Source organism: Rhea pennata, chromosome 3 (assembly GCF_028389875.1).
Source record: "Rhea pennata isolate bPtePen1 chromosome 3, bPtePen1.pri, whole genome shotgun sequence".
NCBI lineage: Eukaryota > Metazoa > Chordata > Aves > Rheiformes > Rheidae > Rhea > Rhea pennata.
The window spans coordinates 29,411,498-29,437,187 of NC_084665.1; the positions used below are offsets into that span (position 1 = coordinate 29,411,498).

At 39.7% G+C, this 25,690-nt stretch overlaps 1 long non-coding RNA gene across 1 annotated transcript; it reads right to left on the reverse strand.

Annotated features, from left to right (window-relative positions):
• Nucleotides 1-25,690, reverse strand: LOC134139185 (uncharacterized). The gene is made up of 5 exons (XR_009958085.1): nt 25,429-25,690; nt 22,158-22,260; nt 4,841-4,968; nt 1,422-1,508; nt 1-117 (listed from the first exon to the last, which is right to left on the reverse strand). It is a non-coding gene; the product is annotated as an uncharacterized LOC134139185 (long non-coding RNA).

Sequence of the window (25,690 nt, forward strand, 5' to 3'; positions counted from 1 at the left end):
ACTCCAGCTTGTCTCGAGAGAGTGTTTGTTTAACCTCTAAAACACCACACAGCCCAACTCTCATGTAAAAAATGCACAACATAAAGGAATTGTCCTCTTTTTGCTCTGACCCATTGCCTGGAAAACAAAAATAGAACAGCATTATAATCCCCTAGCCAGTATCAAAAATGAAATAAATATCACAGCATCTACTCTTTTTTTTCAGTTATTCTGTGCAGTTCTATGTTTCTGTGATTCTAGAAAGCTGATATTGAAGCAAACGATATTTTTGCTCCAGGACTTAGTGTCAGAAGTTTTGCTCTTTATATTTTTTATTATTCATCCCTATCCTCTTAACAAGAATGCTAGTATTGTTTGCAGTAGTCATTTTTCTGAGTGTCATCATAATGGCTCTTGATATTGTTTTTATTAATTAGTAATCATGATGTATTGGTGTCTTGCTCATTTGTTCCATCTAGAAGATAATTCCTGTCCTCAGATGCCATTAGTTTGAATAGAGTCTCCTGTATATATCCATTTTTTTTCCTTCCTGTTTGTGGATTTTGTTTTGTTTTAGCACTTGAAAAAAACGATAAAATTAAAAAAACATTCTGGAAAAAATAAATCACATGTGCGTAATGGTAGAACCCTCCCCAAATGGGTTATTTTGGGTCACATTTCATTTTCACATCAAGAAAAAAATGGATGAATAGTGAATGGGAAAGTATCACTGTAATTGGAATCCTGCTGTTTTATGCAGGCCCGCACATCTGGAAGAGAGTGGGAAAAGAGAAACAGAAAAGTGGGAAAGGCTGGATTCATCTTACTAGACAAAACCAGGGAGTCTGGAAAGCACATGTAATCTGGTTTCTTATGTTACAGCAAAACTTAGCACTCAATAAAGAAAATGTCCAGCAATAAGCCCTTCCTCCCCACATATCTCATGTTCACAAATGTTCTTCTCTCTTTGAAGCTATACTTCAGTCATCTCCAGGAGTTACTGTCTAAGAACATATGGCCTATTCTCCTCCTCTGCTGAACTCAGTGAACACTTTACGAAGGTGGCAAAGTGCCTTTTCTCCAGCCAGCCTGCTAGTTACAGATTAACAGGAATAGACTTGGAACCACACAGCAATTTAGACAGGCAAACATATTCATTCATGTGACTGATAAAATGTGTTTGTTCTGTGTTAAAGAATCTATAAATGCCTTTTCTAATACACAGCTATTGAGAAAGTCATGGAGGTTTCATTAGCGGTTAGCAACTTCGGTGCCTTATCTGGGTCACTATGGTGTTGCTCACGTGGGTCCGCACCCAGTAACCTTTACAGCTCTTAGGGACTCCAACGGCCCCGAGCAGGAAAAGAGCAGTGGTATGGCCAGCCTCTGTCACTGTGCAAACCACCATGCAGCCTCACAGATCTGAGGGGAAACACACTGACCTCAAGGATGGGATGTAGTTTTGCAGTCAGGATGAAATGCCTTCTCACTCCCACCTCTTCAAAGCATGCAGCTGAGCCATTTGTATGCTGGAGTCCAGAAGAGAGAAAATGTATGCAGTTTGCTAAATATATGCTATAGGAGCAAGCTACAAGGCTACATTAGCATTCAGAGAGCGTGTCAGGTGATGTACACTGTGAGGAAGTATCACATAACCCCAGAACTATTATTTTTATTACCATTATTTTGTCATCTCCATCTTATTTAGCTCTCCACTTATACTTCCAAATCCATCATACAGCATAATTACATTCAATGAATGAGCTCTCAAGTTACATTACAGAAAGAAACTCATTCTTAGAAGTTTCTCAACTGAGTCGTAGGCAATTAAAACCATCTCTTGAGTGCTTTGTTTAATTTTCTTGAATGGGAGAAGTCTTAGAACTAGGTAAAAGTAATTTCCTTTGCGGAAGAGCCATGAATTCATATTAGGGCATATGAATAATGCATTGTTCCATTTAAAATGTCTGAAGAACAAACATGGTCTGCTGAAAGCTGGTCTTACAGGCAGTGTAAAACAGAGGGGACTGAAGTTATTGAAACAAGTGAAACACAAGCAGTGTATCACTGAGGAACCCCATGGCTGTCCCATCTGTCATACATGGGGGGCCTACAGAAGGAGGGTTGCCTGGTTCCAAGCACTAAGTTCGCTGGAGAGATGTTAAAAAGTAAGTGAGGAAAACCTCATTCAAGGCAAGTTATTTGTGTCTCTCAGCCACTTGACCATCAAATGAGCAAGGTCCAGACATTTTCCACTGAGAATACAAATCTTTAGGGGAAACAAACAAAAAAAAAATTTTTTTCCTCAGTCTTAATATCACCAATATAGTGCATTCATCAAGTCAGTACTGCAAAATTTTATAACTAACCCTTTCTGGACCCAGACATGTTCTCAGATCTATGTTAGAACTGAGAACACATCAGGCTCATTCTGACTATACAGCTCTACCACTCCTAATGTTGCTTTGTCTTTGCTGGGCTCAGTAATCCGTAGGTAGCAGCTTCACCTTAAATATATGGCACAGAGAACAGGAATAGTGATGTAGAAGTGTGTTTAGGACAACAGCTCAGTTTGGGATCTTTCCTTATTTCTGTGAAGCTGTATACTTTTTCAAAAAATACAGCCAAAAAAACAAAATCTTTGTTCTGAATGAATGTTTGCCTGATCAGGACTGACACTTTTGACTTTTTTTTCCTGCTCTAGCTAATCTCAGTGCTTTCTGCAGAAAATACAAAGTGATTCTCCACGATTTCTATTGCCTATCTGGACAAAAGGTTCTTTGTGTACTGCAGGACCAAGAGCGTTACATACAGTAAATATTTGAGCTGAAGGTGTGCTACTGATAGGTTTGTACCCACTATCGTTGTTTTATGTAGTTCATATTGCTGGCTTACATCCTACCTTGTGGCACAGTAAACAATTGCTCAGAAAGCTGTTGAGCAGGAATGGATATGCTACATAATATACAAATTGTAACAGATGATTGCCACTTTAGCCAAAAAAAAATATTATTTTTAATAGCTGAGAGAATATAGGTTTCTTAGACTACAAAATGTACTACAATGATTCACAGACTATTTTTGAATTCTAGAATACCATCATCTCTTTTACCGCCACCTAGAAAGGACAATATATAAAAATATAATATGACCACTTCTGCAAACAGAGAATGAGATTCTGCCATATTTATACCAGGTTTCATCTCACTTAAGCATTAAAAGTTGGACAACTGTTTTAAATTAGGCATTCCTAGGACTGGATGAACAACTTTGAGGGGACACCTATTACTTTGCCTCAATTTTAAAAGTAGCCAAAGCAACTGGTTCAGATCACTACAACTTTTAGATAAGCTACGTCAGATTAATGCATTCCTTACTGGCAATTGTGTTTCACTGCTATGGTACCTTAATACGGTTGAAATAAGATACTACAGAGAATAAGAAAAGGAGGCAGAAGATGAGCATTTGTTCATGGTGTAGGGATAAAGAAGTTAAACTTAAGTTACTTCTGAAGTTAAACTTAAGTTAGTTCTGCCACCATTACTTGCATTAAAACCTACTTTACCCAATGAATGGGTATATTGAGATACTGGTGGCATTAGCTGAAGAGTTATGCAAGTAAAGCTGGCAGAACTGACAATTGATGAAATTGATACAACCCTATTCTTTTTCCAAATATCATGTGAATGTGATTTCCTCTTGCAGTTAAATGCCAAAAATAAGCCACAATCTCAAAATGTTAGCTTCTCACTCATCCCTTGAAAATATACCCAACCTTGTACATGATGAAATAAAAACTGAGCCACGTGTATTAGATTATTTCAAGAGCCAAACAAAAAGTGTGCTTGACTTTCTAGCATGGATTTAACCCAGAATATTCTTAATAAACATCTTGGAATACTGTCTTGCTATTTATTCCCCTCTTGCAGTTTCTGAAACATAATCCAGCATTTTTAAGACTATAAAGATATTTGTCTCTTTGACTTTTGCAGATGCAAGCAGTAGGTTGTTCTTCAATATTAACCCCTGAATGAGATGACAGGAATTTCTAGCTGCTATTCCAATGTATGTTTGAAAAATAATATGCTATTTGTGGCCCATAATTCACCTTTATTCTGCAGGACTTGCCCCAGTGACTTAGCTGAACATCCTTTGAATAAAAACCAAAGATAGTGCCCTTAGTTTAAAGATAAGTAAACTAAACAAACCGAAATGGAACCAAACACTGGACCAAAATGTATTGTCCTAGACATTGGTATTTTGCTTAGCAATCAGGGGATTTTTGCATTCTACATGGGGATTTTTTTTCTGGAGAGAAGGAAGAAAGAGATGAAAAGCAAAGAAGGGGTAGGGTTTTTTTGCTGTTACTGTGAGTTTTAGAATGAAAAGTTTTGAGCTAAACTGCTATCTAGTTTTTAAACCACAAGCATAATTAACAATGTACTTATCAACAGGATAGAACTCCTAAATCAAAGCTAAATTACTTTCAACAAGATGTACAATTCTGCTAAAACAAAATGCATAGGCTCCCTCAAGAAATTACATACTGAAGTTCTCCTGTGTAAGATGTCATGGGATCACAGGATAATTCAGGCTGGAAGGGGGCTGAGAAGGTCTCTTGTCCAGCCACTTGCTCAAAGTTGGGCAACTGTGAGGACAGATGAGGCTGCTCAGGGCTTTATCCAGTTTTACGGTAGAAAACCCTTCTCTTATAACCTTGTAAGTCTGCACCTCTCTTAAAATTTACGCTTCTTACCTCTCATCCTCCCACCAGGCACAGCTGTGCATATCCTGGCTCCATCTTCTCAGTAACCTCCCCAAAGGTACCAGGAGGCTGTTGTTAGTTTCTCCCTGAACCTACCTCTTCTCCAGGTTGAATGAGCCCAATTCTGTCAGCTTCTCCTCGCAGGGCAAGTGCTCCAGCTCCTTCGATCACAGTGGCCGACTGCTGAAGATCAGATTATATAATCGCAATACTCCTTCCTCTTTCTAAAAAAATTAAGAAGAGAGAAAGAACTGAACATTTACAGAAAGAATAGAAATGCTCCATTACAATGGATCATATGTTCATGATGTTAACGTGATGTCATGACATGTTAATATATACAGTATTAAAGACAGAGGAAGAAAAACAATATACATTTCAGGGTTGATGCTAAGATAAACATCAGGCCTTCACAATAGTTAAATGCAAAATATTCCACAACAGGTGAATGTGGGTTTTCCTAGGAAGTTTCTGGTGCTCTTAGTCACAGCACTAGGTCTGGTTGACTATGTCCTTTCCTCACTGATCTTGTGAAAGTTTTCACACTCCTTAAGCTTTGTATCTATACAGTGGATAAGCAAGGAGCACTGAGTCCACAGAGCTTCAACTCTGCTTCTGCAGCAGTTCTCCCTCACATTGCGTCTGGCAGAGCAGAAGTGATTTGGGACGAAGAAGGGGCAGTTCATGGCTGGTGCATTCCAGCAGTGAGTTGCTTGATTCTTTCCTGAAGACGTAGGCTAAGACTTTTCAGGCTTGCTTACATCTACCATACATTATCTTACACTAATGCTCAAAGCCCTAATGGAAGAATTACATATATGCCCTGAGGGTATGCTTTCTCTGACAGCCACCACTAGAAAGACATTTATATTGTAATAAAAGCATCAAAATAGAGTTCTGTTTTGGGGTTTATTTTTTCTTTTCCCCTTCAGACACTTCCAGAGACTCATTCAGTTTCACTGTTTCCTTAGGTGACAGTTACACAATCTGGACACCATAATCTGAAAGAGTGTTTGTCCTCCAGACTATATCAATAGGCAGTTAACTTCCTGTTGTCTCTTATGGCCTTTGAGTGCAAGTGAGGTGAATATATTGACTGTTTATATCTTTCTTCAGAGCTCAACAAAGATGATGGTAGTGTATGCCTGATACTGGAGAGTATAAATTAATGCTCCACTCATGGACTGTAAACCCTTAAGGCAGAAATGACATTTTCTTAATCCAGACAGGACCTCTGGAACACAGACCCACTTTTCACCAGAGCTCCTACATGGTATTAAATCACCTTTATTTACTAGCACCAAATCTACAATCTGTAATACAGATCATCATAAATTCTCCCGCACCCAGGCCACAGAGCTTCAACTGATACTACCTTAAAAGCGTCAATCAAGGAAAAAGACTGAGCACTGGCATGGAAGCTCCAGTCTGTCTGCTTCCCTCAGACAGACTGCGTGAACCAAAAAATGACTCTGATTCCAGACCTTCCACCCTATTTCACTGCAGCCTTTGGCAACCGCAGGCACACTATGAGGACCAATGACTCTCTTGTGATGTATAAAAACATGCTGCAAGTATGAGGCAAGGTATGAGTAGCAGTACAAAACTGTCAAGTATCAGATTGCATTACAGCTTCCCAATACAAAGAATATCTACCCGATGAGAGAAAAGGTAACACAGAAAGTCTGCTACATAATTCAGAGATGTACATTAGCTATGCAAAAATCATCTTTTACTATGAGTACAGTGAAATGCCTAATTTCACATCTTTCTATCTACCACTAGAGAGACTTCAAAGCTCTAAAACAGAGAATCTCTGGAGGATATACGGCATGTATTAGTGTGTTTTGTAATGAGTACAAATTTTAATAGTTTATAATACAAGATTATGGTCTATACTATAATGGAAATTGTCTAGGTGAGTGATCTTTGACTTGCTCCACCACAAAGTCAGCCAGCTTCCCTTAGGTCACCAGTTCCCTGCCTAGCCAGACAGATGGCTTCTGTACTGAGGCAGGTGAGGAACTTCCTTGCATCCCATTGCAGCATCTGGTTCAGAAGTGCGGTCACAAGCATCCAGGGATACAGTCACATCTGGATTTGCCACAGCTATTTCTACAGTTAATATTTGGTTATGACCCAAGTTTAACTAAAACATGGACACATCCCATGCACATAAGAAGCAGAAATCAGCAGTGAAACAAAAATCACTGTTATGGCACTGGCCTTACATTTCAGTTTAACTGTAGTCCACATTTTTTAGTGTGATCCTCCTTAAGTAATTTAATCTCTCCATGTATTTGTTCCTAACCTGCAAAAGTGATATAAAAACATCAGTTTTCCTTGCCCCTGTTTGTCTGCCATTGTTTTGACTGTTATCTGCCATTTTTCTGACTGTTAACCTTTTGGGAAAAGAGCCATCACTTTCTCCAAGATCTACATAGTATTCAAAAGTAAATCCAGTAAATCAAGTAGATGGTGAGTCAGAATCTAGTATGGGTCTGTCTTAGATCCTAAACTTAGGCTGGGTAACTGCTGTGGCAAAGCACTCAGTAGAAATCAACTGCCTGAGTTTTCATTCTGGCTTTTGAGCAAGGTCTTTAGCCTGCTGTGAGCAACACTTCTCACTCTCCACAGCACTCAGTTTCAAGCTCATACTTGCAGAAGCTGCAGTCACAGCTTAATTGGGACTCTAGGTAATAATGTTACACAAGGTCACAGCACAAAATATTCCTGAAACAAGATGAATGTGGAAACACAGGATACAAACAGTGCAGCAATGGCATAAATTATCTGGTAAGAGTAACTCTACGTTTATAGCCTGTCAGCATTCCACTGGTCACTTAACAAGAAATGACAATTTAGGAATGCTGTTGGCGTTCATAAAGCCATTTGTAGTTCTGGACACATTTTTTATCAGAGCTATGAAATAAAGTTACTCTATAGCGGTACTTCAGGAGAATATGATGAACAAATAGGGTGGCAAGAGCAACAAGTTTTGGTGAAATATAACAATTAACACTTTTGATAGTGTGAGTGCACATAAGGGAAACAGAACTTAGCCAAGAAAGTAATTAAAGCTTCAAGCCAACTCCTCCATGGACATAAATCAGATGTACCATTTTATACAAGGCCCTGAAATGAATTCACCCTGCTGCTGTGTTATCAAAGAGCTTCTATTTGCCTCTCCTGCTCACCAGCACTGGAAAGGAAGCATCCCATGAAGTACATGCCAGAATCCACACAATATATCTCATTGCATTTCCTCATCATATCCCTTCTGCTGATGACCTCTGGACCCTTCCTTTCAAATCCTGTGTGTCCTGATACCCCCACTGCACAAACATGGTTACCTATTTCCTACAGAAATAAACTTTGCCCAGTAACCATGGACGTAGTTTACCCAGTCAGGAAAACATACAAAACAACAGTCCATTGTGAAAAAAATGAGAATGCTCCTGTTCCCATTCAGTGACCCCATCCCCACTGACACCAAAGCGGTAATTTTTCTTATCTAAGGAAACATGACCACATGGGAGAAGATTACCCATTGGAATATTGCAGTCACATTGAGCAATGCCTTTCTTTTTCCTCTTCTGTAATCACAGCACTGAAGGATAGATCTGGCAGGATTTTATTGACACAGACTTTTTATAGATCCAGTTAAAAGGTCCCCAGACACTCATTCAGCTTCCTGTACATATAGTACAAAGGCACTGCAGGATCATTGTTAGTGAAAATACATTTTGCTCCAAATAGACAGGGGAGCAAAGAGGGGAATTCCAAAAGAACTTCACAGACGTCAGTTCAGTATGGCACACTACCTGTATTAGTTTGGTACCAGTAAATTATAAATACCGTAACCAAACAGAAATACTTTCTCTTATCACTAAGGGAATTGTAAGACATGGCCTCAGTTCTTATCTTTAATCTAGCTGATCTTTGGCATATGTCTTCTTCACCTCATTTACCTATCTTAACAATAAAGACTGGTTCCTTCACTTCATTTATCTTGTCAAATTAGACATATACACTAACCCTTTCACCCTACATAATGTGGTTGGGATAATCTAAGAGAGACCTAAAAGCCTCACATTCAGCTACAGAAATATTCCTTTAGTGGAACAGAGAAGCCACAAAGCTACTTACAGAAGCAACATCCTACATCAAGTAACAGCCTGATCTCAGCTGAACCTCCAGGAATATATGCACTAACTATACCTTTAATTTTGTGTGCTTCAGGATCTTTACCCGAAGAATTCAGCCATCTATCACAGTAATATTAGCAACACTAGTTAGAGATGGAAAATAATTTCTGCTTTAGCTTCTTGCTTTTGCATGTTTAGCCTCATTTGAAGCTGATATTTTTATGCTTTAGGGTAAAAACAAAACAAAACACCAATGTATCTTGCTAAAATGGAAGCAAATTGCCAACAGTTTTTGTGCTATGGAACAGTGGGGAACAAATATACACACACACACTTTTCCCATTGTAGTGAAATTCTAACCGTACTTGTTTTTGAATAGGACAACAGCAAAAACAGCTGAAGTTTGAAATGTGACACTCAGCACACACATTGTCCTTAATAAGAAGTACATGATGTGCTTGAGGAAGACATGGTTTCTGCTTTTTTTCCCCCTTAAATACTAATTGGCTGGGGGAAAAAAAATCCTTTCCCATTTTAACAGAACCTAATAAAGCTGTCCCTTTTTGACATCACAGCAGTTACCTCTGTCCAGATTGACAAGCTCATGGGCTGCTGAAAAGATCTGTATGAGAGACATGTTCGCACATAAATAACATCATTGTTTCTGGTTCATAACATGGCAGAAACTTGAGCAAAATCACCTAAAAGAGGTCACTGATCCATAATGCAGACCAAAGGCTGTCTCTAGCATACCAAACTTAACTCAGCCTAAATCTCAGAGTAAGTCAGAGCATCCATTTCTTCTGGAAAAAAACTCACAATCTCCTGTGCTCTGAATGGACTTTGCACCCAGCTGGAGGCCTTCCCTCCCCTTCTCCAGTCTTGAATGGTTTGGGAACAATGTTTCTGGATGTCCTGGTTCCTTTGTAAGCAAGCTCAAGGCCCTCCTCCTTCTATTCTCTGCAAAGTAAGAAATGTTGTCTTTTACTGGACACAAGAAGCGAGTGCTGCTACCACCTGTGGCTACCTACAGAGTCCAAATCCTACAAAACAGACAACAGCTTCTACAGTATTCTTCTACTCCTTAGCTTATTTATGGCCATATTTATGGCATCTTCTCTGTGACCACTATTAGGGCCACAGCTGTGGTGTTCAAAGGATTTTAGCTGAGCAGGCACCTGACATTTCCGGCTGGAACAGGCCATTCTCTACAAAAATGTGTGCCCATGGCTTGCCTGACCTTGTCTCACTGTGAGAGCAATCCCAGAGAGAGTAATCCCTTCTCTTCCTTTGGATCAAGGATTTGGCTCAGAGCTGCATTGTTGTATGTGCCATATATATGCTATATATGCCATGTGGACCGTCCAGGCCCTGGGCCATCACAGGACCAAACCACAGGTACTGAAGGTTGCATATAAGAAAGTAAGGACAAGAGCAAAAACAAAATCATGCCTTAACCTATTTGGAGCTTGGTCATGCATGTGGGCATATAAATCTCTTATGGGCACCTGCAGGAAGCAGGCTGGCATGATAGATATTCAAGGACAGATATAGTTTCCAGACAAGAAACAGGATATATATCCAGGGTGCAGGAGAGACCACAGTTTCTAATAGCCAGGACCTCTGTGCATCTCTACAAATATAAAGGGCAACTCAGACACAAAGGGGGAAGGAGCACTCATTACAATCTGGATGAGTCAGAGTAGTCAGTCCTGGCAGAAACAAGGAAAGGGACCGGCTTACTGAGTTGTGACTGTTTATACCACTCTCTTTTAATGGTTGGGGTTTTAGTCATGGACTTGGCCTGCCCACTGGCAGCCCCTCAACCCCACTGATGCTCCATAGATAGTTGTGACCTCAACCCACCTGTAACCAGTCTAATAGTACTTAGTCCGCTCCCTAGTTCACCTGCTCCATAGAGCACCACAGCTAAACCTCACCAGCCCACGGTCTTTCACTACCTGATGGTTACAAGTTTTCAATGTAATACAAACCTAGCAGATTCAAAAGTTTATACTAATAATCTAACTTTGCAGAAAGCCAAAACTCAGGTTCTAAACCACAAAAACAGACATCCCTGCCTGCCCTCCTAGCTTTTCACTTCAAGTAACTGTGTGTGACTGCCAACACAGGCCACATGAGTAAGACACTGGCACTAAAGTGAGTTCTGTAAGATGGGTTATCAGGAGTTGCAAGCTTTTCTCATTATCAAGGAAGGCAGTCATCATCTTCCACTCTGTGGGATTTGAGCAGATATAAGCCTCTTAAATCTCATGGAGAAGATAGCTTCTCAGCCTTGGTCAGGAAAACTCACACAAAATGTATGTCATTACAGCAGTATGAATTCCTAGCATACAGCAGCATGCTACCTATGAAATTGTATGTAAGATGGTGGTGTACAATACCATCATTTGGCCTAAACCTGGTCCTCTCTGCAGCGCTCAGCCTTAGGTCTTCAGCCTGCAGCTTTCCAAAGAAAGAGAGAATTACCATATAAAACAAAATACGAGTGGTTTTTGGCTGCTTCTAGTACCTAGTTTATTATTATAATTATTATTCATTTATGGGAAAGAAGAAGGCCAAACACTCTTTAAAAGGCCAGGAAGGGGAATTAGGAAAACTCAGGTTAAAATGAGCCTTTTGGAAAGCCTTAGTTCATAAAGACTGTGTATTTAATTCTTTCAAGAAAAATAAGTGTAGCATATTTACAGTAATAATCAAGAGCTCTGTGTAAAAAACCTCAGCAAGGCTTCCCTCACAGCTTGGACATCCCTGATTTTACAGTCCGGCTAGCCCACTCACAAAGTTGTGAGATCACACAGGTGATCTTTGATATCTGCCATTCTCAATTTTCTGCCAACAGCAGGCACTTTCTGAGCAGGTTAAAACACATAACAAAAGTCCTGGGGGAGAAATACAATGCTGTAGCAAGCATTACAGCTAGCAGTTGCCATCTTGATTTTAGCTGCAAAATGCCCACTCCACCATGATCCTAGAGGTTATACCTGCACCACGGGTATAGAAAAAAAGAGTAGGTGAGCTCTCCAAGTATCTTAAGAAAGATACAGCTCACTCATTTCTGTGATCTGTGTGAGGCCGTCTAGAAGGGCCTATCTGCTCTGCACAACTTTCTGTAACCACAATCAAGCTGATGAAGTTCAGACATTATGTATTCAATCCTATCAGCCATCACTGAAGGATAGATGCAGAAAAAGTAAAACTGTTTTGCAATGACTCATGGATCAATGGAGAAAAATACACTCCTGTTAATAGGAAACCTCACTAGTCTACAATTGACAGAGTGGAGACATGCATATTTTCAGTTCCTCTGAAACAGTTAGGGGAAGATGGCTTCTGCTAGGCTACCACTGGTCTTTGCACATCATTCATTTGTAGACAATCTGGGCAGCCACCTTTTTACAGACTGTCACCCAGCTCCTATATAAAAACTTGTCCACAGACTATTAGTAGTCAGGAACTGCCAGCTTTTGAATGAAAACTGTTGCTGAATGACAACCGCATGCAATGAAATTTACTGTATGAATTTTCATGTGGCATGATTAAATATGTCAGGTATAACTGATCCATACCTATGTTTTATTATCCACCACTGGCAGAAAGCTCCATCTTCTGCAAACCTGGAGAGACATATAAGTGTGCTGTAAATGCTACGAAACTTCCTATAATTCTAAGGTCTACCTCTCAGAAGGCTAGTATGTCTATAATATGGACTGAAAGGAGGGAAGCCTCAAAGCTAGTGCACTGCACAACCTGCAGAATGTGTTTGTCTTGTCTCTTCCTGGGTTTCCTCTTTGGAAACACAAAGTTGGGTTGCAGAGGGAATAACTCATGCTCATCAGTCCCGAATTTAAAAAGTAAAGGAACACATCTTTTACCAGGCACTACTGAAACTCAGTGAGATATATCTCACTAACAAATATTTGCTGTCGTATCAAGCCTCTTTGCTTCTGGAGCTGAATGTATGTCCTGCTTTTAAAACCAAAAATGCCCGTTAGATTATACATTAGACCTTACATACAGCAAATTTCATAGAACTACAGAATCATTTGGGCATTTGCATACCAGCATGGCATGGAATTATACAACCCCATGTTCTCATTACTGAAAGACAGCACTTTGATAAAGTCATCTTGATGATTCTGAATGGAAAGTTCTTAGAAAGAGATTTTAAAGACTAATTGTACTTTTTCTTGAACTTAGTGGGGGATGAGGATGTTCATCACTTTGCAAATTTGCCCTTACTGTACAGACACGACCAAAGAACAGAAGCGTGCTAGCTAAAGCATTGGAAAACATTATTGTTCCTTACAGACTTTTAGCATAGTTTTTACAAAGGGGGATTGAGGGGAAGGTTTTGGCTGGAAAGTCATATTACAGAACAAGGCTAATCAGACTACTAATGACCACCTCATGGAGAAGTGTGGCCAGCATTGTTCTTTGCGAAAAATATACCAGCATTGTTCAGAGACATTGAACTAGAATTCTTTTGGTTACAATTGACAGTGGATTGTTTTGGTAAGCAACACCATTTCAGAAGCAAAGGCCTAATGCTTTGCATCTACATGAACATTATTGGTGCCTCTTTGCTGAAAACAATGATCATCAATGCTGCTTTGCCAGCCTTTCTTCCATCCAAGCAAATCTGATAGACTGCAAGAACAGCTTCTCAGTCCAAACTAAATGAGCAACAGGTCAGCTGTAAGTGTAATAACTGTAAGCTCTAAGCATAATAATATATTAAGACATTTCTAAACATCCAAAAGATTGTGTTTCATTAATAAGCTTTAAATGCTATTTAAACAAACCTATTCACCACTAATAACAATGTTGGAATTGCTCTGGATTTATAGTGCCTTCTCAAAGGTCATTAATACTGTCATCATCAAATATCCAGCATTTCTTCTCTAAAAAGACTTTTGTTTTCTTATATTTGATCAGATATTATCAAAAAGAAACGTTTCTTTTTTTTCTGCAAACACTTTTGACTTTCTGTTCTAACTCAAGACAAAAATAAACTACCTATATTCTGAAATCTCAAACATCTCCAAGCAGGAACTCAATTTTTGGACCAGTCCTGACCTACTTCAAAGACAAATTATTTTGAATGTGTCCCAGACAGATTTTTAAACACAAATTAATTTGTACTACCAGAATTCTTGGTGTTTTGGAAAGAAAGAGGATTTTAAACAGTAGATATTCAGGCAATCTTCCATGTGTACCCTTCCCTTCCTTTCAAAATATGGCAAGTATTTCTGCTCTGTTTGCCATCCCAACACACACCTCCATTCTGGGGCATAGCTAGCACCATTACCAAAGCTGAGCTTTTGTAATGTAAAAAATAAACAGAGCAGTTGCTGGGCTGGGACTTTAGCTCCTCCAACTCTGAAGGAGGAAAAAATATTTCTCTTATGGGGAACCCATCTTGATTTCCCTGATTAACACTCTCTAAGCCTTTTGGGAGAATCCTAGGGATGCTGGAAGCTCAAGAGTTTGCCATATTTTGTCTTTGTGAGCAGAAAGCTTGGAGTAGACTGTAATAGTTGCAACTGTGGCAGGTCTAAGCACAGATGATGGCACCAGGTTCCTGTAGCGTCAGTGGCCTGATTCTTTGCACAGATCTCTTTATGAAGGTAGCATGACTCATTTCCCCCCCAGGTCTGGCTACCTAATCTAACCTCTCCTTCTCTAGAAAGGTAACTTACATCCAGAGTCCTCTGACAGGTCAGAAAGCAGCAAGGGCACTTATTCATTTTAACATTTAACATTTACAATAAGCCAGATTTACAATAAGCATTGATGACAAATGGTCACTGAACGTGAGCATCCCAGTCCAGTACTTCCAGATAGTTATGCCCAGTACTGTGGGCAATGGCGCTCCCATGTATCTCTATTCTGATTTCTACCTTTTTTCACAACAAGTGTTATTATTATTATTTGAGAGGAGTGGTAATAACCACTTCTCTACAGAAGAAGACTGGATGTATATTTTTGTTTTTTAGTTAAAAATAATTCTAAGATGCATTAGCACAAAAAAAAGTGAGAAAATCTAAATAGGATAGCCTAACAAGACTTCAATGAGTACCAAAATACAATCACTGTTCTAAAGAAATAGGGTTAAAATTTGAAAATGTAAGTTCTTTCCCTATGCTTTCAGCTTCTTTTAAAATCAGAGAAAATAATTTATTCCTGATCATTTCGAACAGGTTGAATCAGAACATAATCTGGGATAAAAAGGCATACAGACATCATAGACATCCAAGACTCATGGACATCAACAGCTAAAGATTGGATTCATTTTCTGGTGTTTTCCTTGGACTTAGGCTGAGGTTGAAAATTAAACGCTCAACAGGCTTGACGCAGGAAGAGAAAGCCCTGTGTGACTTAAAGCCTAATGCAGTAGATGCTTAAGAAAAAGTTGTAACTAGGATGCCCACTTGACCACAGACTTCGGCTCACTCCACAGATTCTGGAAAAAGTATTACAGAACTTGCAGACTTTTGTAAAAATTCTATTTTGGAAGGCAAATACCTAAGCCAGGCACAATTTTAGAAAAATTCCTAGACCAGAACAATAGGATGTTTACAGTGTTGTATTTCCTTTTTAAATGTAAACCTTATTTTGTTTATTAAAACAACAGTGTATATGATTTTTATCTAGGTTAAGTTATCATTTCATCAATAAACAAGAACTGTAACTCCCACCCATTAAACTTTGGAAATACTCCAAGTAAAAGAAAATATCAGCAATAAAGGAATATTTCAGCAATCAGGGTAGCTACAAGAATCACACAATCCATGTCACACGCTGTCTCTCAAGCAGCTCAAGGTCTGACATACTAAGTGCATTCATGAGGTCTAGTAAGTTCAAAAGGGCATACTCTGGCTATTTCTGAAGGTGCTTTTGCTGGCTCACTTTTAGCACAACAGTTAAGTCACAGATATGTTAGCACAGATATGTTAATTGTGGTGTGAAGCTAAAGTTCATGAAGAAGTAGAGAATGCTCAACCACATAGTTGTTAGTCACTCAAACTTCTAGGATTTCTTTATTGAAAAAGGTGTCACCAAGCAAGAGAGCAGAAAAGCACAGCAAGGTCATTTCAGCAAAGGCAAAAAGGTATTATAAAACCTGAAGTTAAGCACTAGTCTAAAATGTTCAAGTTGGTGTCTAAGGAGTATTACGCACACCCTATTGTATGCCACACCAACCAGAATTTTCTTAATTTAAAAGGTTCTTGCATTGTCACATGAGCATATCTCTACTTGGTATTAACCAAGGAGGCTCACAGATATGTTGGAGGAACTCTACTGACATAACGGAGTCAGTTTAACGCCAGTTTAAGTGTGGTGTGAAGGAGACACTGGCAACAGGCTCAAGCCTTCTAAATTTCTGTGTCAGTCATAGAAGAACTTATGCATAACAGCCAAAGATATAGCTCATTAAAAATACACTGTGAAAAGAGAAAAAAATGCTGTGTTTTTATTTCATAGCCACCATAACCTCCTGTTTCTCCTTTCCCATGTGCTAGTCATTGCTCAAAGAGCCTCTTTATTCAGGTCAAGAAAGCTAGCATGAGGAAAAGGAGGTGCCTGGTCCATAGACATGAGATCTCATTATTATTACTGATAGAATATTCTTTAAAGAGATCCATCTGTTTCTGATTTGGCATATTCAGAATAGTAGTCTGTTACATTTTTATAAGGATCTGTACAGTCCAAGAAAAGCAAAACCTCATGTAATGAAACGAAAAAAGAGAATACTTACTAAACAATCACATCCATGCTATGTAGCTTAAATACCCAGCTCCAAAATGTCTTCAGCCTGTTCCATACACATCTGTCAAATTTCTGGCTTAAGTGAGGGGGAAGAGGAGTCAATTCAATTTTCCATATTATTGGAATTAACAATTTTCCAAAATATGCATAAAACTAACATCTCTTAAATCCAGAATAGAAATGCTACTTTGCATAGCTCTATTACAAACAACACCTTCTTTCAGTTAAACTCTGGAACTGGCCCTGTAGGAATTTAAGCTGAAAACAGGAGCTGAGATATGATGAAGCCAGGTCAGCACCAACCTATTATAGTACTAGATATTTTTGTTTGAATAACAACAGTTTCAAAAATCATTCTGAGCTGGGTCTGGAAGGATAGGATAGAGAGATACAAAGATACAAAGGATCCAGAGAAGGCAGAGTTACTGAATGCCTTCTTTGTTTCAGTCTTTACTGCTAAAGCCAGCCCTCAGGAATCCCAGAGCCTGGGGATGACAGAAAAAGTCTGGAGAAAGGAAGACTTCCTCTTGGTTGAGAAGGAGCAGGTTAGAGATCATTTAGACAAACCTGACATCCACACATCCATGGGCTCTGCTGGGTTGCACCCATGAGTGCTGAGGGAGCTGGTAGATCTTATTGCTAGGCCACTCTCGATCATCTTTGAAACGTCAAGGAGAACAGAAGTGCCTAAGGAGATTTCTGCCCTTATGGCCAGGAAGGCCAATGGTCTCCTGGGGTGCATTAGAAAGAGTGTTGCCAGCAGGCTGAGGGAAGTGATCCTGCACCTCTACTCAGCCCTGGGGAGGCCTTATCTCAAGTACTATGTCCAGTTCTGGGCTCCCCACTACAGGAGAGACATGGAGCCACTGGAGAGAGTCCAGCATAGGGCTACGAAGATGATCAGATGGCTGGAGCACCTGCTCTATGAGGAACGGCTGTAAGAGCTGGGCCTGTTCAGCCTGGGGAAGAGAAGACTGAGGGGGGATCTTATCAATGTGTACAAGTACCTGAAGAGAGGGTGTCAATGGGACGGGGACAAACTCTTTTCAGTTGTCCCATGTGAAAGAACTAGAGGCAACGGGCAAAAACTGATCCACACGAAGTTCTGCCTGAACGTGTGGGGGAATTTCTTTCCTGTGAGAGTGACAGAGCACTGGAACAGGTTGCCCAGAAAGGTAATGGAGTCTCCTTCTCTGGAGATACTCAAAGCCTGCCTGGATGCAAACCTGTCTAACATGCTGTAGATGACACTGCTGAGCAGGGGGGTTGGACTAGATGATCTCCAGAGGTCCCTTCCAACCTTACTGATTCTATGACTGGAAGAAAGCCAATGTCACTCCAGGCTTCAAAAAGGGCAAGAACGAGGACCCAGTAAATTACAGGTTGGTCGGCCTCACCATCATCCCTGGAAAGGTGATGTCCTGGATGTCATTTCTAAGCATGTGGAGGAAAAGAAGGTGATCAGGAGTAGTCAGGAGGGATTCACCAAGGTGAAATCGTGCTTAATGAACCTGGTAGGCTTCTATGATGGAATGACTGGTAGATGAGTGGAGAGCAGTGGATGTTGTATATCTTGACTTCAGCAAGGCTTTCAACACTGTCTTCCAGGACATTCTCCTAGGTAAGCTGAGTGGACAGTGAGATGGATTGAGAACTGGCCAAAAGGCAGAGCTCAGAGGGTTGCGCTCAGTGGTGCAGAGTCTACTTGGAGGCGTGTAGTTAGTGAAGTTCCCCAGGGCTCAGTACTGTGGCCAGTCTTGTTCAACTTCTTCATCAGTGACTCGGAAGAAGGGATAGAGTGCCTCCTCAGTGAGTTTGCTGATGATACCAAGCTGGGAGGAGTGGCTGATACACCTGAGGGCTGTGCTGCCATTCAGAAAGACCTGGACAGGCTGGAGAGCTGGGCGGAGAGGAACCTCTTGAGATTCAACAAGGGCAAGTGCAGAGTCCTGCACCTAGGGAGGAATGACCCCAATGCACCAGTACAGGTTGGAGGCTGACCGGCTGGAAAGCAGCTCTGCAGAGAAGGACCTGGGAGTCCTGGTGGACAACAAGTTGACCATGAGTCAGCAATGTGCCCTCGTAGCTAAGAAGGGCAGTGGTATCCTGGGGTGTACCAGGAAAAGTGTTGTCAGTAGGTTGAGGGAGGTGATCCTCCCTCCCTACTCAGATCTGGTGAGGCCTCATCTTGAGTACTGTGTCCAGTTCTGGGCTCTCCAGTATGAGAGAGACATGGAACTACTGGAGAGAGTCCAGTGTAGGGCTATGACGATGATAGGGGTCTGGAGCATCTCCCACATGAGGAAAGGCTGCAAGAGATTGGCCTGGTTAGCCTGGAGAAGACTGAGAGAGGATCTTATCCATGCATACAAATATCTTAAGGGAGGGTGTCAAGGGGATGGGGCCAGACTCTTTTCAGTGGTGCTCAGTGGCAAGACAAGAGGCAACAGGCACAAACTGAACCACAGAAAGTTCCACGTGAATATAAGGAAAAACTTCCCTGTGAGAGTGATGGAGCACTGGAACAGGTTGCCCAGAGAGGTTGTGGAGTCTCCTTCTCTGGAGATATTCAAAACCCACCTGGACACGATCCTGTGCAACATGCTCTAACTGACCCTGCTTGAGCAGGGGGGTTGGGCTAGATGATCCCCAGAGGTCCCTTCCAACCTCAACCATTCTGTAATTCTGTGATTCTGTACAGAAGCTGCAATGCCAGGGCTGGGAAAGATTTCCTGACAACAGAATTGGCTACTGTTCAGCTTATAGTATGTAAACAAAAGCATGATCAAATGTCTGAAATAGTATCTCTATTTTTCACCAGTCAGGAGCATTATTTCTTAGTGAATACAATCAGTAGTGACTGCACAATCAAAATCAATCATTCAGAATCCAGCGCTTCTGTTTCATCCTAACAAAGAATTAAAATCTAATAAAATCTAACTATTCACACTACTTACTAGCACTGCCTACATCTGGCCAGTGCTTAAATCAACATTACAAATATTATATGCCTTCTTCATACATGAAGTCATTTAATCGTATTCTCAATTTTGAGGATGCATATTGTCTACTGACAACTTCCATGCATCAGTATTTATACAATATTTAATATACTACTTAATTATTCCAGTAAGCAAGGGTTCCAACACCAAAAAACTACCTGCAAACTAATGGATAGTCTGAATTCAGTAGACATTAATATGATCGAAGTCATAATTTAGGTACTAGGACTAGACTCTTGAGAGATCATTTGAATTTCAGAGGCAATACTGTTTTCAACAGGTCTCTGTGTACTATAATGCCTACAACTCCCTTATTTTATGCAGCTGTGGGTTCAAGATGCTGCCATATATCAGCTGTAAACAGGCCAAGTAGATAATACAGTTAACTGCCATTACCATTAACTTCCACATAATTGCTTTTCTTAACTGCCATATAACTGTACACAAGAAGCATTATTCTTCTTTTTATGGAGAAGTACTTATCCTATAGTCATGAAAATATATTAAAACAGAAGTCAGATAGAAGTTTCTGAAATTTGCCTGAGTTCACAGATGTTCCAAGCTTGCGATCAATGAAATCAAATTATTATAAGGATTCAAAGAAAAAAGAATTGCCATTAAAAACAAATTATTTTAGCAGCAGAGCCACAAGCTGATGTTCTTTGTTTTCAGTTTCACAATGAAGAAGCAGCCAGCCACTTCCAAGGTGCAAAAGAGGTGCACAGAAACCAAACTTCCTCTGCCTTCAACTGCAAACTGCTTCTGCCAAGAGCAAGCAGTGGGACACCTTTCACTCATAACAGGCCTCTACTGCTTCCTAGATCCCCAGGGCAAATGCCAGCACCACAAGCCCCCATTGCTCCCTACTCCACTGCCAAAATCTTTCTGTTGATCTTCCACAATGCACTAGTGTTTTGTCAGTCCAAAAATAACACTGAGGTTATGCTTCAAATTTAGAATTTGAAACAATACAGAATGAATTGAATAGCAAAAAGAGTGCCACTGGTTAGCACAGACAGCAAGGGATAAAACCCGCATACCCTGTTTTATGAAGGCTAATATACTATGTAGGGCATTTAATTTTGGTAATGTATTTGGCTAGTGGGACACCCTGTGAGCTGCTTTCCTGTGCTTTACTGCTAAGGCAGTCTAAACACAAGAAAGGAATAAGATCTCTGGTTTCTAAGGCTAGGAGGATAAGGGGATGCTTCTTTCAAAGCTATTTCTTGGAAAAAGATACATAATAAAGCACCATCCTTCTGCAAGATGAGAGAATCATGCTGATGTCTTTGTAGAGCACAGTGCTAATTCCTCTTGCTCAGAGGAGTGTTCCTGATAATATGCAGTGTATGCAGACACCTTAAAATGGAGAAAATGTATTTGCCTTTGGATGTCTGGCAATGATGATCTCTTAATCCCAGAGACAGTGCTAATCAGTTTTCAGATAGACCTCAGACTATTTGTTACCATGTCATAATCTCGCATCAGAAAAAAGGGAAAAAATGAGAAAGTCCATGCATGCATATATATCTTTAAGTCTATCCTTAAGTACCATCTAGGCTTCAGGATAAACCATATTAAAAATTACTGCACTGATTGAATACTGTGCTGGAAGGCTCATTAAAAAGTCATTCATCTTCCCCAAGACTCTCACCATTTTTCAATGAAAACTTATGATATAAGCTATTATGTAAAGCTAATATCTGCAGTTCTTTCTCAATTAAATCTGAGATCAAAGAATAAAGTTATTTTCAGAACTATAAAGCTATGAACTTGTGCTTAAATTCAGAAAACTAGTGATTGAAAATTACACTTCTAGCCTAGCTGCACTATTGTTATACAACACACCACAGAATCACTTACTTCAAGGGAATACACTAGAGAATAAATAAGATGATAGCTAATTTCCAATATTTACTTTCATCAGGATGAGCTGACATTGGGTCAGGCAGCCATCCACGGACCAGCACCCCGACCAGGCAAGAGCAGGGCTGTGGCGGGGCTGGAGCTGGCACCACTGCAGCACCATGGGGTAAGGACTTACATTCCCGGGCTGGGCTGAAATGTGGGCTGGGACTGGGGTGGGGGGAGGCCCATCTCAGGCACGTTTGGGTCTGGCAGTACCCTTAGGGCTCTAATACTCTAACACTGTACTTATTAACAATGCCTGTGGAAATATAGCTGAGTAATATGCAATTTTTAAAAATAAAACACACTAAAATATTCTCAAACTGCAGGTTTATGGTTTTTTAAAATATCAATATATTATTCATACATAAGATAACTATTATTTACTAATTGGTAGATATTACATACATTTCCACTTGGAAAAAGAGCCTGTTGAAATCAAAACCAGGATTATGCTCTTATTCAATAACTAAGAATCAATCCTTCTTTTCAGAGCTCTGAACACTTCAGCTGTGATTCTTTTCTCACACTAGAATTGGGCAATAGTTGGGCAAAACTTACCCAGTGAGCATCGCTGCTTCAGTTTCACTGCTGGTGTGTTCTCCATCTTCAGCCTGCAGTACAGTTCCCCTGACTGTAGGGCAATTTGTGCCTTGATTTCTTCCTAGAAGAATAGGAATGATTGTCCACTCAGTCTAACCAGAAAGGCACTTGCCTCTGAAGTAATGCAGATATATATGTATTGCCATCAAACACAGAAAAGTCTAGTGTCCTTTTCCAGGTACAAAGTCATCCAGACTTCTTAAAACAGAGTTCATTAATAACCCTTCATTTAAGGTATCTGATTTTGTCCCATCAGCACAACCACGGTCATTAGTTATAGTAAATTATCATCCTTCCAGATAGATGTAAAGGATAAATGGGCTCAGTGTGTTATGAAATTAATTCCTATCATACCTGTAACTCATATCTACTTGTTTACAGACCGTGACCTAGTAATTGAGATGAAATCATATGTGAAATGTAGAAATACAAAGCACAGAACTATTACAATCTCAAGTACTTGTCGGGGAAGAAGAATCCTTTAGACTGTCACAAAACTTTCACTGTGGCCTTATTGGACCAGTGGGCAAAGAAATAGGCCTGAAACCTCTGCCTCACCCTAATATATCAATAAGATAATTGAGGCAGTCATATCTTAAACCTCTGGAAAGTATTGAAAGCCTCAGTTTAGAAATGGGAGTGAAAACAGGGGTTTCATATGGAAGAAGAATGATGGCTGCAACTGAAAATACATCAAAACTGACATTATTCCCAGAAGAGCATCCTGTCCTCAACCAAATTTGTAAGAAAGGTTTTGAAATTCTAGAAATGTGCAGTTTCAACATTCTCAGAACAAAAAGTCTTGTTTCTGCAGCTAAAAGAATCTTCTCCTGTTGAAACTTCATTTAGTTTATACTAAAAGGTTAAAAAAGAAAGGTCATTGTTAAAATGAAACAAGTTTGTTTCTCAAGTCACTCATATATTCACTCAGTCCATGCCAGGCCTAAAATTTCAAAATTGCTGGTGATCCTGGTAGGACAAGAAAACTGTTTTCTGTATATCCACACAACAAAGGGAACATATTAGCAGTTCAAGCTCTTCCCAGTTCCCTTGCACTGCAGTTCATAAATGACTTTTGGTAACTACTTTGAGGAATGGGAACATAGTTTAGACCTGCAACCTTTGAAACATCTAAAATCTCATATTTTCCTTTTTTTTAATTTAAATTATAAAAACTTTTAAAAGACAACAAGACATGCAGTCTTTAAGACAATAAACTAAGAAATTCCTTCAGCTAAGTCATCCCAAAATTCTACTGATTAATGAATTCAAAATACTAAATACATACACCTAAATTTTGTTATGGCCTTTGCATGGCATGCAGATTAGTCACTGCTGATGCTGAGACTACTATGACAATGTAGCTGATGTTTTTTAAATGGTAATACGTGTGAAAGGCTTAAAAGCAGTCAGAGGCAACTACCCTTTCTCATCGTCCAGCTTTTCCAGTCATCTTTTCTGGAAGCACAAACACAGCAGTAAGAGAAGCTTGAGCTCACTAGAATCAGCACAGGTCATGAAGTCAGTGAACTTAAGGCCAGAAAGGACTACTTGAAAAGCAATCTGAATTTCCATATATGACAGGCCACCAAATTTCCTCTGGGTGCCCTTGTACTATGCTCAGTGCCTTATATCTGTACAATGCACACTATGGATCTGGCTAAAGCACATCTTGCAGACAGCCCTCAAGCTCAGGGACAGATTAGATATTTATTTATGCACAATGCACATATTTTAAAAAGGTGATCTACAAAGTGAGTTCTAGAGATTCATACAAAGAAAGGTAACTAGCCATTGACTACCATGTAAAAACTAAAAATCTGCCTCAGAATTATGCATATCCATCCATCAGCAGCTTAGAGGCTTCCCCTGAGGTAACTGAAAAGCATTATCATGATTTTTTTCCAGATCTCTTAACATTAGTCAGGAGCATGAAAAACAATACATCCCAAGTGTCACAGTTGTGTTGCCAAAACCACCTCTTTGAGTGGAAGTCACGCTGGCACAGGACTAATTTTTTTCCTATGTTCAGTGAGATTTTTTGACTATATTGAAGAAATAATACCTTTTATCTCCACTGTGGTGATTAATTATAACAGTAAATGCTATATGTATGTTCAAAGCCCTTTATAATGTAGCCTATACACATTTTTTTTTTTTTTATCTGAGAAACAATTAAATGGATTTGTAAATACAGTATTTGTGAGCCATCATGAAATGGCACAGTCCTTCCTCTAAGGTGCTGTAATTTAATTCCTTCTGTCTTTGTAGCAAGAAAAATACACGTCCAAGTTGCAGAACTATTTCTTTTCAAGTCGAGGTGTTCAGTCAGTATAGCCTTCCCTTTGCCCCACTGGATTTAAATCTCCATAGTGACCAATGCACCAAATCACTGGAAAGCTGGGGAAAAAATGGTTCAGCTGTTCTCAACTGGAAGACTGACTGTGGGAAAAGATCTTCTTTTAAGCTTCTCTTTTAAGCAGTTTGTCAGATAACCCCCTACAAGCAGAATAAAATTAAAACTAAAATTTATCTTAGAAATAGTCTCCATTAATGATAAGTACCTTAGAATTTCCTCTATGGAAACTGTTTTTTATTTCATTAGTATACTCATTTCAGTTTCCAATGACTGCAATACATCAGGCAGGAAAGCAGCAGCATGCATGCTTACTTGGTTATAAATTCTGTCATGAACTGAAATACAATGAGCTCTTGGGGAAGAGGAAAGGTCCCTTTGGTCCTCTGAAAAGGAAGTCCAATATTGTAAAATTAAGAAGGTACAGAGTAACTCTTCATCATAGTAACGTGACCTTGTAGTGACAGCACCACATAGAAGCAGTACTACAGCCTGTAATTTTTTGAAATACTTTGGTATAATCTATCCGAAATCAGGCACTAGATTCTGATTGTTGTTATGTCAACACTATTTCTAAGGAGCCTTTGTAATAGTATTTGTTAAGTTATAGATCTATAAAACTTCAGGCCCGCAAGGATCACAAAGAACATCTCATGTTCCCTGCTCTTTAGTACAATCATGTAATTTCACCCAGCTGTCTCTCCATTGTTTGCTGAAGCACATCATCCACTCATAGTTTTAAGACTTCAAGAAATGTAAAGCTCACTGTTCCCCTTCATAATTTGTTCCAGTGGCTGATAATTTCATTGTTAGTAATTGAGAAGCACAACACTAATCCAGGTGGCAATTCAGTAATACTGGGAGTACCAGTACCTGTTAAACGATGGTGTTCCAGATAATTAATGTCCTTCTTGCAAGAAGCTTGCTAAAAGCAATAAGGCTTTAAGAATTTTTTTTTAAGTAATCACTAGTTTTGTGAACTTTTCACATTTGTTTCTCATCATTTGATTTTTTAGAAGCTTATAAAATTTGGAGGCAAATCCTCATTCTGGTATCCATCTTCCATAGGCCACAGTGCTGTCAAACAATGGTACTTTCTGCTCTAGTGTTTCATGATTTCCATGTAGCCTTTTTT